The sequence below is a fragment of the Nicotiana tabacum genome, chromosome 10 (genome assembly GCF_000715075.1).
Source record: "Nicotiana tabacum cultivar K326 chromosome 10, ASM71507v2, whole genome shotgun sequence".
In the NCBI taxonomy this organism is placed as follows: Eukaryota; Viridiplantae; Streptophyta; class Magnoliopsida; order Solanales; family Solanaceae; genus Nicotiana; species Nicotiana tabacum.
The window spans coordinates 132,078,874-132,094,183 of NC_134089.1; positions in this window are offsets into that span (position 1 = coordinate 132,078,874).

A 15,310-nucleotide genomic window follows, 5' to 3' on the forward strand; every position below is an offset into this window, starting at 1 on the left:
GACCGGTGCTGGGCAAAAGTGCAAAATAGTCAGTCTCTGAATATTGCCTATGCAGCCGCGCATCAAAACAGTGCGGTCCGCTTAGGTTTGAGTAGCTGAAGGGTTAAGGCCCAGAAGACCCAGCGCGACTGCATGACATTTCTGTGCGGTCGCACTGGAGGACCCAAAATTACACGCTCTCTGACTAAGTTCCCACGCGGCCGCGCACCAAAACAGTGCGGTCCGCGTGGATTGAATAGCTAACGTGTAGGATGCAAAATCTAGCGCGGTCCGCGTCCTTTTTTGTGCGGCCGCGCTGGTAGGTAGGTACTGGGTCCCAGGGTTTTTCTATAAATAGAGGCCTTGGGCCTCATTTTAACCTTTTCGCCAAATTTACACCTGAGCTATTATTTTCACTGTTCATCAAGACTAATTGTGCACATAGTTGAAATCTCATTAATCCCTGGTAACAACTCTCATTCATTTCAATCATAGTCTAATTTTTGTTTTGTTTAATTGCTTTTTACTAGTGCAACTTCTTACTTTCGTCTTTTTTCTTCTTAGTTTAACTGTTAGCTTAGATTTTTGTGTGTTTTTGTTTAATCATGGGCATGGAATCTTGTTAAATAACTGAGTAGGGACACTTAGGACCCACAAAGGTGAACAAAAATTGGATCTAATTGAACAAACACCCGACTCAGTTAAATTAGCCCTACGTGGCCGCGCAGCATTTGTGCGCGGTCCGCGTGACTATAGTTAAGAGATAATGAATCTCTCTATGCGGTCTGCATGCCATTTGTGCACGGTCCGCGTGAGCCCAGCGCGACTGCGGTCCAAAACAGTGCGGACCGCGTGTGAAGAGTTCAGAAAGGTCAACGATTGGGTATTTCACCTGTGCGAACCACGTACCATTTATGTGCGGTCCGTGCTGAACCAACGCGGCCGTATACCATTTATGTGTGGTCCGCACTGAACCAACGCGACCCGTACCATTTCTGTGCGGTTCGCGTCGGTTTATTCAGAAAGGTATGTATGGGTGTCTGTATACTGCACGGACCGTGTGCCTTTTGGTGCGGTCCGCGCCCCTCTGTCTGTGTCACTGTGTCTGCATTCTTTGCATTCAATTGAACTGTCTACTTCACCTTATGTGCTTCTACTAACAATGTTAGACATGTATTCCTTGCAGACAATGGTTCAAAAACGAGCGGGCAAAGAAAAACAACCCGGGAGAGGTGGTTCCTCCCGAGGGGAGAAAACCAAGAAGATTGTGAAACTCACTCCAAAAACCAGGGAATTGGTAAAGAAAACCCGGAAGATAATCCGGGAAGCTGATAGAGCAGCATCTCATTCCACGGGGAGTGAGTATTCCCCATCACGGAGCATTACCTCGGAGTCTGCCCCCACCCACATGTCCACTTCATTTCAGCTCCATGATTCCCCTTCCCCGGATCATGATAATGTAGCCTCCTCCAAGAAGCCGGCAAATGTCATCTCGGACTCGTCTGATGAGTCCGTAGCAAGAGAAGAAGAGCAATACTGCACATCTCCCACAGCTTCATTATCAGGGGATAGTGGAGGGTATGCTGAGGGAGGTGAGCCACAGCTCGGGGGGATAGAGCGTACTAGAAAACCGGAGGCATGGGCAGACAGGTTTGTTTGTGAGGTTGCTTTCCACAGATTCCGGGAGTGGTGGCCCAAAAGGAAACTGATTCCGGAGAGGAAGTTCATAGATGCCGATCTTGTCCCTCTCAACCCTCATGTGCAAGAACAATTCCGCACTAGAGAGGGTTGGAGCTTCTTCAAAGAACGTGTTGAGATGGCGAATGAGCATATGGTGAAGGAGTTCTACAGCAATGTTCACCATGTAGTTCGGGACTCAAAAGCAACTAAAGTGAGGGACAAGACAGTTGTGTTTGATGGTAAATCATTGAATGAATTCCTGGGGTTCGAAGAAGAGGATGAATCACAATATTTAGAAAAGCTAGCAATGAAAGAGGAGGTTCGTCTTTGGTTGGCTGAGCACTTGGCAGCCCCGGGTACAGTCCTAGTCTGGTTGAAAGCACAAGAAAAGATCTTCAGGAACACCCTAAACTTTGAAACCAAAGGGTGGTTGACTTTCGTGTGTAGTCGACTTGACCCGTCTACACATGATCACTCCATTCCCCTTCCTCGTGCTGTCTTGGTAGCATCTATCATGGCGGATTTCCCTCTGAATGTGGGTAATATTATGTCGAGAGTGATTTCTACAATTGGTAATGAGACCCAAACAAACTACCCCTTCCCAAACACACTCTCTTTGTACTTCAGAGAATTGAAAGTGAAGAAAAAGAAATAAGATGTCAAGGTACCTCCGGTGGCCCCGTACTCATGGTATAGTCAGTTGGGTCCAGACAACCCGAAGAGGGGCAAGAAGAATGTGGCATCCACTTCCACCGCACCTGGCCAGTCTGAGGAGCCAGCGGTCATTGAGCAGCCCAGTGAGCCTCCCACCATTCCTGCTACTGATGAGGCATTGCCTCCGGGTCCATCGTCATCAGCTGGTCCATCTATTGCAGCAGACCCGGTAGTCCCTTCATCAAAGACTCACTGGTTTACTGCAAACCAGCTCACCCATTCCCTTGCCAGTTTGAACAACTGGATGTCAGCTGCGACATCCAAGTTGTCTACTTTGACCACTGCTGTACAGGCACAGGGAGCACCAGTTACTGTTGAGATTCCTTCCTCCATTGAGGATGCACTAAAGAAGATCCTGGCCAACCAGGAAAAGATGATGGCGATGCAGGATGCCTTGACTAAGGCGGTTGGGGCACATGGCAAAGCGTTGGAGAAATTGGCTCGGGAGCACAAGAAGCTGAGGAAGCAGAAGGCTTCCAAGGAGTCAGTGACACAGTTGAGAGTGGAGGTGGACAAGCTCATGGCAGATCAGTTGCCAATAGACCTACTATTTGGGGATCCGGATGTAGAGCCAGCAGTAGCACAGGTACAGGAGGAGGAGCAGAGGCCGAGGAAGAAGAGGAAACTCCCTAGCACTAAGGGAGTTGTGATTGAGGTAGCACCGGTACAGGTGAGTCCCTCCACTGCCCCACCAGTTGATGAGCCAGTTCTTGAGCAGGCACCTGTCCCAGCAACACAGCAGCAGCAGGCCGGGGACCCGTCTGAGGTCCCCGCCAGTACATAGGACTTCGGAGCCATTGACCAGCACAGGGTGACGGATGCGGCTTGAGGGGCCTTTCTATATCCTTTATTTCATTTTGGTGCTTATTTTGATCGTTAGCATTGGAGACAATGCTAGCTTTTATTCGTGGGGGTGTGGCCCTACTATTTTGATTGACTGTTGGATTACTGTATATATTCTTTTACTTTCAGCACATTCGTAGTTGTAGATGGCTTGTATATAACTGTTCATGCTAGATGCTCTTAAACTCTGTATATATTCATTCCCCCTGGTTGTATATTCTACTCCCCTTTTGTACATATTCAATCGGTTTTCATTTTGGGTTTTCTATTTTTCATTTTAGTTGCAAAGTTAGGCTCGTAGCCTTTTTGTTTTGTTTTGGCGTTTGCAATAAGCCCTTGGTTTTCTTAATGCCACAGTTCTTTCCAAGGGTAGAGTGTTGTGCGAACCGGGTGGCTCTTCCCAATGATAGATGGCGTGACAACCTTCTTAAGGGTTTGAGTCCGTTTTTGATTTTTCTTTTTGATTTTCAAGTTTTTGTAGTTAAGGGTACCTCAGGCAAAGCTTCACTTGGGCCTAGCACATTTGCCTTTGATCATATGGTCAAAGACATTATGTTGTGTTTAGGATGGTGAAAGTTGTGGCCTTGAGACTCTTGTGTTGACCAAACAATCATCATGTGGTCATTCTGGGCCATTGTGCGCTTGAATCATATCTAAGGTCATTGTGGGCCCTCGACTCCGTCTTTGGCAATCTTGAGTGTGTGTAGTGAGAATTCGAATCGTGAGCCCAAGTACCGAGTCGATGGTCTAGAACTTGCCCTGAATGTTGTTGAGGCGAAATCATAGGTGAAATGTGACTTGAGACGTGATTATAGGCTATCCTTGATCCAAAATGCAAAACTTGAACAATTTCCATGACCTACCAATGAAATAATCCCTAGTTCACCCCTTTTGTGCCTTAAACCTTTTTCTTTCATGAACCAAGCTACAAGCCTATACCCGTTCTTAATGAGACCCTCTCTTGGCACCCAAATCTTCCCTTGAGTAAATGGAAAATGTCTAAGTTTGGGGGGGGGAGACAGACAAGAAAGGCATCAATGTGGTAAAAGGGCGCAAAAGCAAAAGAAAAGGAAGGCAATGAAAAAGAGAAAAAGGCAAAAAGAAAGACAAAAATGAATAAGAACCAAAAAGGGAATCCAAGGACAACAAAAAAGTGAAAAAGGTGTGGAAAAGTGGTAAAAAGGGAAAAAAGGTTTGAATTGCAAAAGAAAGAGTGACAATGTGTCTCTCTAACCCCTTGAAAGAAGTGAATTACTCAATTGAGTCAAGAAAGTGTGCCAAAATAAATCAAAAGAAGTGTTTAAGGGAAGATTGAACCCATTTGAACAAAAACATGTCCTACCTTTACCCAAAGCCTTCACTATGAATCCTCAAAAGCCCTATATGATCTTGAGTTGAGAGAAGCCTACATTAGTGGATACTTATATAAGGGGCAAGCATATGGTACTTAGAGCCGGACTTAGGGCCTTTTCTTTGTGATAGATGAGAGAGAAGTCCATTCACCTCGATTTGTGTGCAAATACTCTAAAAAGTTGAGGTTCACTTAGGGAAAGTCGAGGATGTGTGAGTTTGGGTTCCACAATGACCAAAGAAACTGAGAAAGGTTCCTTGATGAAATGTGTCAACTCTTGATGCTCTTGTGTCACACTTGATCCACAAGTTTTCAAAAGTTTAAATGTGTTAATGATGCATTCGCATTGAGGGCAATTGTTATTGATGCTTGTTGAGGTTACTTTAGGATAAACAAGAATTACTTGGGTGTTTTCCATTGAGGGGTAGGTCTCATTTTAGTTACTTGAGGACAAACAAGGGTTTAAGTTTGGGGGAGTTGATAACTGTGATTTCAACATGTTTTATACTCATTCTCACCTAAGCTTTGTGCATTAACTGCCATAACTTAGTCCTAAAATGCTTACAAGTTGCGCTTGATTGCAGGTTTGAGCGATAAGATGAAAAATACCAAAGTTCGGCTCAAAAAGGAGTGAAAACTGCCAAGTGTCAAAAGAAAACTGAAGTGGGGAACGAAATGACCTGTGCGGTCCGCACTGTTTTGCCACGCGGCCGCACAGGAGAGTTCAGAGGCTGGACAATTTCCAGGTCAACCTGCGCGGTCTGCACTGCTTTGCCACGCGGCCGCGCAGGATAGTTTAGAGACTCAGCAATTCAAGGCAAAAGCCCACGCGGCCGCACACCTAATCAGTGCGGTCCGCATGGATGAAGTTCAGAAACACCCTACGCGGCCGCTCATCACATTTGTGCGGTCCGCGTCCCTAGTGTCAGAAGCAAGATATGACGACCCAAACCCCTACGCGGCTGCGTGTCAGTTGCGCGAGGTCCGCGCCAGACCCTCAGGGGTATTTTTGTCCGGTTTTTCCTGTGTAGTATAAATAGAACATTTTACTTTTTAGAGCCAGTTTTTTCAGTTTTTGGTTTTTAGGGGATAGCAGCTGAACTCGAGACTTCATGGTTTTAGCCTATTTTGGGCAATTTCTTCTAGTATTAACGTGGATTTGAGTAGATTAACATTGTAGTTAATTATTATGTCAATTTCATCTACTATTTCTTCAATTTCTGTTTCTATTATGGCTAGCTAAACCCATTAGCTAGGGTTGTGGCTCAACCCTAATGTGGGTAATTAATGGGTGTGATTGTTTAGTGCATGAATAATGTTGGGTATTTGTTATTTGGATTAATCTTATGTTTTCATTAAGATTTGGCGGTTGCAAACACTAAGTCTAGCTTAGTGAGTCTTGACTCTTCTTGAGAAAGAGAGTCTATGACCCCAAGATTAATTCCAACAAGGAATTGGGATGGACCCATGAGAATGGTAGTCCCAATTAACGGGTTAAACCTCGAGAGAGTAATTACCCAACTTGAACCATAAGTTGCTTGGGTAAAATGGCCTACCCATTTGGTCTCAAGAGAGGCAATTGGGCAAAATCACTCTCTCTACCGAGAGGTGTGAGAGTGGGTACAAAAGTGCAACGGTTATAGCATAAGTCCCATATTCATCAATCTTGCATTAGGAATCTCTACCCGTTAGTTGACCACCTAGGTACATGCCACAACCGCCTTTCTCTATATTGCATACAACTTAGAATCAATATCTTAGCCTAACTTAGCTTTAAATTTGTAGTTGCTATATTGTAGTTGATAATCAAAAGAAAACCAAAAATGTTAGAAGATCAATTAGGAGCTAAAACATAGTCCTAGACCATACAAACACTCAACTCCAAATTGAAGCTCCCTGTGGAAAATTGACCCCGATACCGCTATTGGGTAAAAGTATTAGCGCCCACTCTTCCTTAGGTTGAGTCCGCAGTGATCAAAAGTCCAAGATAGTGTGGTAAGATGATAACTAGTCCATCCCCAATATGACATAAAAATCAACCTTGTCCAGAAGGAGAAAATCTACACGAGTCTCAAGACCCCCAATCACAACTTTACATGAACGATGGACTCAATCTACCACAATAGAATCACCCACCGGTGTAGACACATAAATAGGAGCACTCAAAGAATCACTAGGCAAGACCAGATACTGTGCAAAATGAGATGACACATAGAAGTATGTAGATCCTGGATCAAATAAAACTGAAGCATCTCTGCTAAAAACCAGAATAGTACCTGTGATAACTGCATCGGAAGCCTCAGCCTCGGGCCTGGTTGGAAGAGCATAACATTGGGGCTGGGCCCCACCACCCTGGACTACCTATCTGGGATGGCCTGCAGCTGGCTGGCCTCCATCTCTAGTGGCCTGAGCTTCACCTCTAACACCTCTACCTCCACCTCTAGCTTCTCTACCTCCACCTCTGGCTGGCTCTGTGGAACACTCGGTGCCTGAACCATGGCACGGGAACACAAATGCTAAGAGCTGCTCGATGCTCGAGGACAATATCTAGCAATGTGCCTTGTGTCGTCCCAAGTAAAACAAGCCCTCGACTGCTGGGGCTGACGACCCTGAAAACTCTGAAGTAGAGGTGCACTGATAGGAGCTGGTGATGCACTGTAGGACTGCTGATCGGAATACTGCATGTGAGAACCATGACCACCTAGGGAACTATGAGAAGCCTGAAGTGCTGACTGAAAAGGCCTAGGAGGATGGCCTCTACCAAAAGAATCTCTGCCTCCAGACGAGGCGCCACTGAATCTGCCTGAATGACGAGGCCTCTTGTCAGACCCCTGACCACCTCCCTACAACAGAACCATCTCAACTCTCCTGGCTACATTGGCCACCTCCTGGAAAGAAATCTCACTCCTTGTCTCCTTAGCCATCTGAAGTCGAATAGGCTGAATAAGTTCCTCAATGAACCTCCTCACCCTCTCTCTCTCGGTGGGGAGTATGATAAGTGCATGACGAGCCAAGTCGATGAATCTGGTCTCATACTAAGTAATGGTCATAGAACACTGCTGGAGACGCTCAAACTGCCTCCGATAGGCCTCTCTCTAAGTGACAGGGAGAAACTTCTCCAGAAATAGCTGAGTAAACTGCTCCCAAGTCAAAGCTAACGATCCGACTGGTCTAGCCAAGCAATAATCTCTCCACCAAGTCTTAGCGGATCCAGATAAGCGAAAAGTAGCAAAGTAGACCCCATTGGTCTCCACTATCCCCATGTTCCTAAGAACCTCATGACAACTGCCTAAATAATCCTGGGGATCCTCAGAAGATGCACCGCTGGAAGTGGTAGTGAAGAGCTTGGTGAAACTTATCCAACCTCCACAAAGCCTCCGAAGATGTAGCTGATCTATCATCGGTTTGTATTGCTGCCTGACTGAAAAAGCGGTACGTGACCTCGCCATTCGCAGAAGGACAAGAGTAGAGGTTTCAATTTACCATAGAGAGAACAAAATTGCACGACAGAGAAGAATAGAAGTGAAACGTTTCCTAACTTTGTAGCCTCTAGGGGATAAATACAGACGTCTCCATACCGATCCTTCAGAATCTACTAAGCTTGTCTGTGAATTGTGAGACCCATGTAACCTAGAACTCTGATACCAACTTATCACGACCCAAATTTCCCGCCCTCGAGAGTCGTGATGGTGCCTACTAATATGAGCTAGGCAAGCCGACTGTTTGATAAATTTATCTTTTTACCCATTTTATATTCTTTAACAATTATGAAGCAATAGCGTGTAGACAACGGAATTTACAATAAGCGGAAGAAATACTGTAAACTATCTAAAATATGTATCTAGTACAACTGTTGGAGCATCGACTACCTAGAACTGGTGTCATAATTTCATAGACGGTCTAAGAATACTACATACAAAGTTTAAAAGATAAAAGATACACTGTTTCTGAAATAAGTAAAGGAAACAGGATAAAGAAAACAGGATAAAGGAAAGATAGGAGGTGACGCTAAGGCCCGCGGACGTCTGCAAGACTACCTCGGGTCGCTTGTGTAGACTGAAGACAGTACCCTCACTGCGGTCAAAGCGCTCCGGTATCGGTATCTGCACACAGTGTAGAGTGTAGTATCAGCACAACCGACCCCATGTGCTGTTAAGTGCCTAGACTAACCTTGGTGAAATAGTGACGAGGCTAGGACTAGACTACCAAATAAACCTGTGTAGTTAAATCATATACAACGGAAAAATAAAAGCAGATAATTACAAATAAAGATAGGAGGGGGAAAGCATGCTTCGGGGAATAACAGATAACAACAGAACATCAAGAGGAAATATAAAGAAACCAAAATCGAATTACTGACAAGGGTAAGGAAAATAAATGCAGAATTCACTTTTATTTCACATCTTGTTGTAGGAGTGCAACCCGATCCCATTTCATGTATCTCTTTGCAGGCGTGCAACACGATCCCATTTCATATATCTCGTTGCAGGCGTGCAACCTGATCCCATTTCATATATCTCGTTGCAGGCGTGCAACCCGCTCACATTTCATATATCTCGTTGCTGGCGTGCAACCCGCTCCCATTTCATATTTCTTGTTGCAGGCATACAACCCGATCCCATTTCATATATCTCGTTGCAGGCGTGCAACCCGCTCCCATTTTATATATCTCGTTGCAGGCGTACAACCCGCTCCCATTTCATATATCTTGTTGAAGGCGTGCAACCCGCTCCCATTTCATATATTTCCATGGCGGTGTGCCACCCGATCCCATTTACAAATCAACAACAATCACAAAAATATCCCGGCAAGGGAACAAGAGCAATATAACAACAACCCGGCAAGGGAACAATAATATCAAAACAAACATCCCGGCAAGGGAACAATAATGATAATAACATCCCGGCAAGGGAACAATAATGATAATCCTCATATGAAGCGCAATAAACCACAACGTGTCATAACAATTACAATACAAGTCTCACGGACATGCTTGACACCAACGTATAGATACTCGTCACCATGCCTATACGTCGTACTCCACAGTTACCACGTAGCAAATAAGACACGACTCCTAATCCCTCAAGCTAAGGTTAGACCAAATACTTGCCTCGATGCCATGAACACAATTCAAGTCTCTACTATCGCTTTACCTCTTGATTCCACCACCAATTCGCTCGTATCTAGCCACAAGTTACTTAATTATATCAATAAATGCTAAATGAATCAATTCTAATGCATGAAAATGAGTTTTCTAAAATTTTACGCAAAGAGTCAAAAATCGCCCCGGGCCCACATGGTCAAAACCCGAGGTTCGAACCAAAATCCGATTGCCCATTCCCCCACGAACCCAAATATATAATTTGTTTTGAAATCGAACCTCAAATCGAGGTCCCAAATCCATAATTTTTGAAAAACCTAGGTTCTACCCAAAACACCCAATTTTCCCCATGAAAATTATTGATTTTGAGTTGAAATCATGTGAAAAGATGTTAAAGATAGAAGAAAACTAGTTAGAAATCACTTACAATTGATTTGGAGAAGAAGTTTTCTTTGGAAAATCGCCCAAGAGAGTTTATATTTTGAAAAAATGTGAAAAATGGTTGAAAATGCGTCTAAGTGTGAATTTACAGGTCTCTGATATCGCAATTGTGATTGTGAACCCTTCAGAATTCTGAGACCTTCTATTTGCGGACAAAATGTCGCATTTGCCACCCAATCTATTTTCCGGTCTTCTTCGCATTTGCTATAGACCTCTCGCAAATGCGAAGTCGCATTTGCGACTAAGGCGGTAACTGGGGGTGCATCGCATTTGCAATGGAAAACTCGCATTTGCGAGGGAATGCTGGCCTGGGCTAGTTCGGATTTGCGACCCAGCCCTCGCATTTGCGAACTCGCATTTGCGAGCCAGGCTTCGCAAATGCGAAGCTTGCAGGCCTGCAATAAAATAGCTGAAACCTGAAATTTTTTCAAGTCCAATTCTACTCTGTGGCCTATCCAAAACTCACCCGAGCCCTCGGGGCTCCAAACCAAACATGCCCACCACCCTAAAAATATCATACGAACTTGCTCGTGCATTCAAATCACTCAATTAACATCAACAACTATGAATTTAATATCAAAATCATGAAATTTCTTAAGAACTTCAAATTTTCCATTTTTCTCAAATACGATCTGATTCACGTCATCTCAAGTCCGTTTATTACCAAATTTCACAGACTTATCTTAAATCACATATAAGACATATACCGAGCCCCGGAACCAAAATACGGCCCGATAGCATCAAGTTTTAAACACATTTTATTTTCAAAAACTCATAAATATTCCATAAAATAATTTTTTTTTAAAAATCATTTCTCGGGCATGGGACCTCGGAATTCGATTCCGGTCATACATCCAAGTCCCATATTTTCCTACCAAAAATATTGACCGAAGTCAACTTAAATTTATTTTAAAGTTAAAATTTATCATTTTTCACAGATTTTCACATATTGGCTTTCCGGCTACGCGCCCGAACTGCGCACGCAAATCGAGGTGATGCAAAAAGAGGGTTTTAAGGCCTTGAAATGCAGAATTTATTTCTAAAACAAGTGATGACCTTTTGGGTCATCACAGAAACCAATTCTATTCGAAATTGTTCCTCTAGACTTAAGATCCTCATATATATTTAGCGCTATTATAGATGTCGTCGACAAATATTTTATATCGGTTCCAACCTCCTTATTTTTCATAAAGACATAACATAGAGATCTCTTCATTCATATTTTCGAGTACCTGAATCTCTCCTGAGATTTTATGAAGTGTTATGTCATGTGATCTTCTAGATCACTTGCCTCCTTATTATGATCATTTTGATCATTTGCTTATCTTCTTTATCAAGAAGTTATTTGAAATTGATTTGTCTATATGCTTTAAGCGTAACCATAGACTTTGTCCTTCTAGAACTTAATAGGAGCATTTGCAATGAGATATAGTTACTTTCTTTGGGTCAGCAAATGCGTCTAGCATGCTTTGCAATATATTGCAAATGAATTATCTTTTTATGAACTTCAAGTTCATATTGTTTCATTCGAAGATCTAGATGCACAAATGATAATTCATTCCACGTAACTTTTTCTCAGCTGTTTATCGTGTCTCCCCCTCATGTTAGAAAAACTAACTTGTTCCCTCAACTTTGGGAACCCATCTTTGTGCGTTATGGTGTTAATCAAAATATACACCGCACATCAATAATAATAAGATGAAATTATTTGGTTCCTGAACCTGAACCACTTGTAAGGGGAGAATGTAATATACTTTCGTATATGACTTATATCAAACTGATATAGATAACTTTGTTCTCATAAGCAATAGTTTAGCTATTAAGTGGATGCACCCAATTAATTATTTTGCTAAATCAATTGTGATGTAAACCAACTTATCAAGATGAACTTCTTGAATAGAAAATCTGGAAATTATGCTCGAAATTAAATTATTGTGCAAGTTACCTCGCAAAACACCATGTTGCGGGTTAATAATAATTGCATATATAACCATCTCATAGATGCATCTTATGTGGTATACATGGCAGGTGAATGGACCCATATTCACCTTTGATATTTCCAGCGTTCATGGGATTCAATCCCAATTTTAGCTGGTCTATTAATTAATGAGAACAAGTAACATAAGAGAATTCGAAAAGAACTTTCTAGTTCTTTAATATTTACCCACGTGAATTCTCTTTTATTTTTGCATATCATACTTAAATCAAGATTGCTCAATAAGCCATGCTTGATAAAATTATATGTATTAGAGGGTGTTTGGCTAAGCTTATAAGCTGGTCAAGCTGTCTTATAAGCACTTTTTGGCTTATCTACGTGTTTGGTAAAATTAAAAGTACTTATAAGTTAAGTGCTTATAAGCCAAAAATAAGCCAAAAGCCAGTTGGTCTCCCCCAACTTATCAAATTTCAGCTTATAAGCACTTTAGGTTTGACCAAAATATTTACTATTCTATCCCTAAAATAATTCTTTTTAAACAAAACTCTTCGTATACCCAATTCTTCAGTTGCTTATTATTAATTTCAGCACTTTTATCCAAACACGTAACTGCTTATTTTTTAAATCAGCTTAAGCACTTAAAGGTGCTTTTCAGCACCTAATACTTATCAGCTACTTAAATCAGCTAAGCCAAACAGGCTCTTAGTAAACTTCAGGTTTACATCATGATATGCGCAATTATCAATAAACTCCAAGTTTATTATGATATGGGTTTTATACCAATAATATTTAGTTTATTGTGGTATTCTTTTATTTGTGTAGTACATATTGAAGAATAAAGCGGGTAACTTTCACATACATATTATCCCGCTACAAGTTGTAGTAATAGAAGATATCAAATCTTTCCTTTATTTATAGTCTCAATATAATCAATCGCTTTCGCGTATACTTTAGAAACTGAATAAGTTTCTTTGAGACTTACTATAACACACAATACCTTATTGGTAATCAATTGTGTTTCTCCAAAATCCTATAATTGGCTTTTACAGAGTTCTCAATTAATTTTGTAGTACCACATATTCATCAACATCCATATGGTGAATATCTCTTTTAAAGAGAAAGTTATACCATTATGGTTATGGTCAAAATTATATGCAAGATCTGTTTCTTGCATTACCTTGTCTTTTAATAATCACAATGACAAAATATTTTGGCGTATAATAAGTACGTGACTAATGACCATTTATGCCATAATAATGACATTATTTTCTTATTTCCTCTCAAACCTCCCTCTAGAGGTGAGTGTGGTGTATTCACTACCACTAGCACGTTCATATTCTTCCAAGAATGAATATGTATTCATAAATCAGATGTTGTCACATTCACATCATGAATGGACCATAATCATCTATATGTGCTTTATAAAATCTCATGTCAATTTGATGACAAATATTACTTTCACAGAGTGAAGGATTATTTTGAGAATCCTTATTGTTCTCATTACCACAATAATGACGATTATAATTTCGTCTATTGCCACGTCCACATCCATTGATACATTCATAGTAATAATTTTGTCTTCTTTTAGACTTATTACATATTGCTATCACATTCTCTTAAGGGAATGAGAATGGAGCAAATTCAATGGGACGGGTTTTCAATACTTTGCCCACAATCATACATGAATTTGAGGCAATGCATAGAAATTTTACCACTTTGGGTGGTTATAATTTCTTTCAAATTCCATTAGAGTCACAATCAAAATTTATCGTCTTTGCTTGTATTTAAAATTAAATTATAGAATGTCAAGAATTTGAAAGAGAAAAGTAAAATACTTACCTTAAATCCAGAATTTAATTATGAAGGAAGTTCATGGAACAACTGACAATCATTATGCTCAATCCCAAAGCTTCTACTCAATTGGTTAGAGCCTCGTGCTGATAACGTGAAATAAAACAATAAAAGTAGAAGAAGTCATTACAGAGAAACGTAGGGAGAGAAAATTCTTATTGATCTTGGGATAATTTACAATGGAATAGAACCCGAGAGAGGGTGACTTAGCCACCAAGTAATAAACCCTAAAATCTCTTTTAATTATTGTACTTGATTATGTCACTTAGGTGATTTACCTACAATTGAAGTTATATTAGCAGGAGGAGAATGTCAAATGTTCAAAGTTGGAGGAAGAGTTTGATAAGCAAAATTGGGGGATGTAAATTATTTTGACCATTTTATTAAGTTTTGGTTCCTGGTATATGAAGGATTAAAATCTTCATTCCCTAACTCTATCACGGCAGATCAAATCGAGTTATTTTTAAATATTGATATCAATTCGAATTTATTTATTTATTCCAAAGAAAGGGAGAAACTATAAATGAAGTCAAAATATTTATTTTCGGTCAGAAAGAATTACAAAGAGAATTATAGCACAATATTTAACCTCTATTTCAATGAATTACAAGGAGATTATAAACAAGCAATTAATAAAATAACTAGGAGTATAAAAAACCTCGACATTATCCGCGTATAAAGGGAAAGAGATGAAGTACAAAATATTGAAGATTGAGTTCAACTATTGTTCGAGTTACTTAAAATTTTGACAAATCAACCTTAATATTGCTTTGAGAGACCTTGCGTAAAGCTTTTAAAGTTTTGCAATCTTTCATTATACCATAAGGGAAAAAATAGAGAGAGAAAAAACAACAAGAAAAGGACGAAAAAGAATTAGCATCGATTGATGACTAGTGTATATAAGTGAAGGATGTTAATTTTTTAATTATGAAATTATAGAGTGTGGAGAGCACGTTAGTAGATTCTCATCATAGTACTACCTAGGACTCTATTTTCTCCTTGTGCATGAATTCAAAGTAAATTCAAAGTTTTCTTCTTTCTGTATCCTTTTCTTGTTTTGTCTTTTTTTTTTTTAAATTTTAATTGCATTAGTTGAGCCGACAACGTCGTCTTTTGATCTTCCCATTTAATAGTCGACTAACCAAATGAAATTACTTAAAATATATTAATATCCACATCAAATTCTCCATAAAATTCAAGTTACATGTCAGCGTGGCGGAGCTAGCTAGCCTTGCGGTTACGTGTTCGAGCGAACTTAGTACCTTTAGATCAAACTCTATATTTTTCTTAAGAAATTTATTGAATATATATAAATTATTAATTTAAAATTTAGTAACTTAAATTGATTGGAAATCCGAACCCATAAGCTTTAAATGAAGATCAGTGAAGGTAAAAACAACTGACATATTTTATG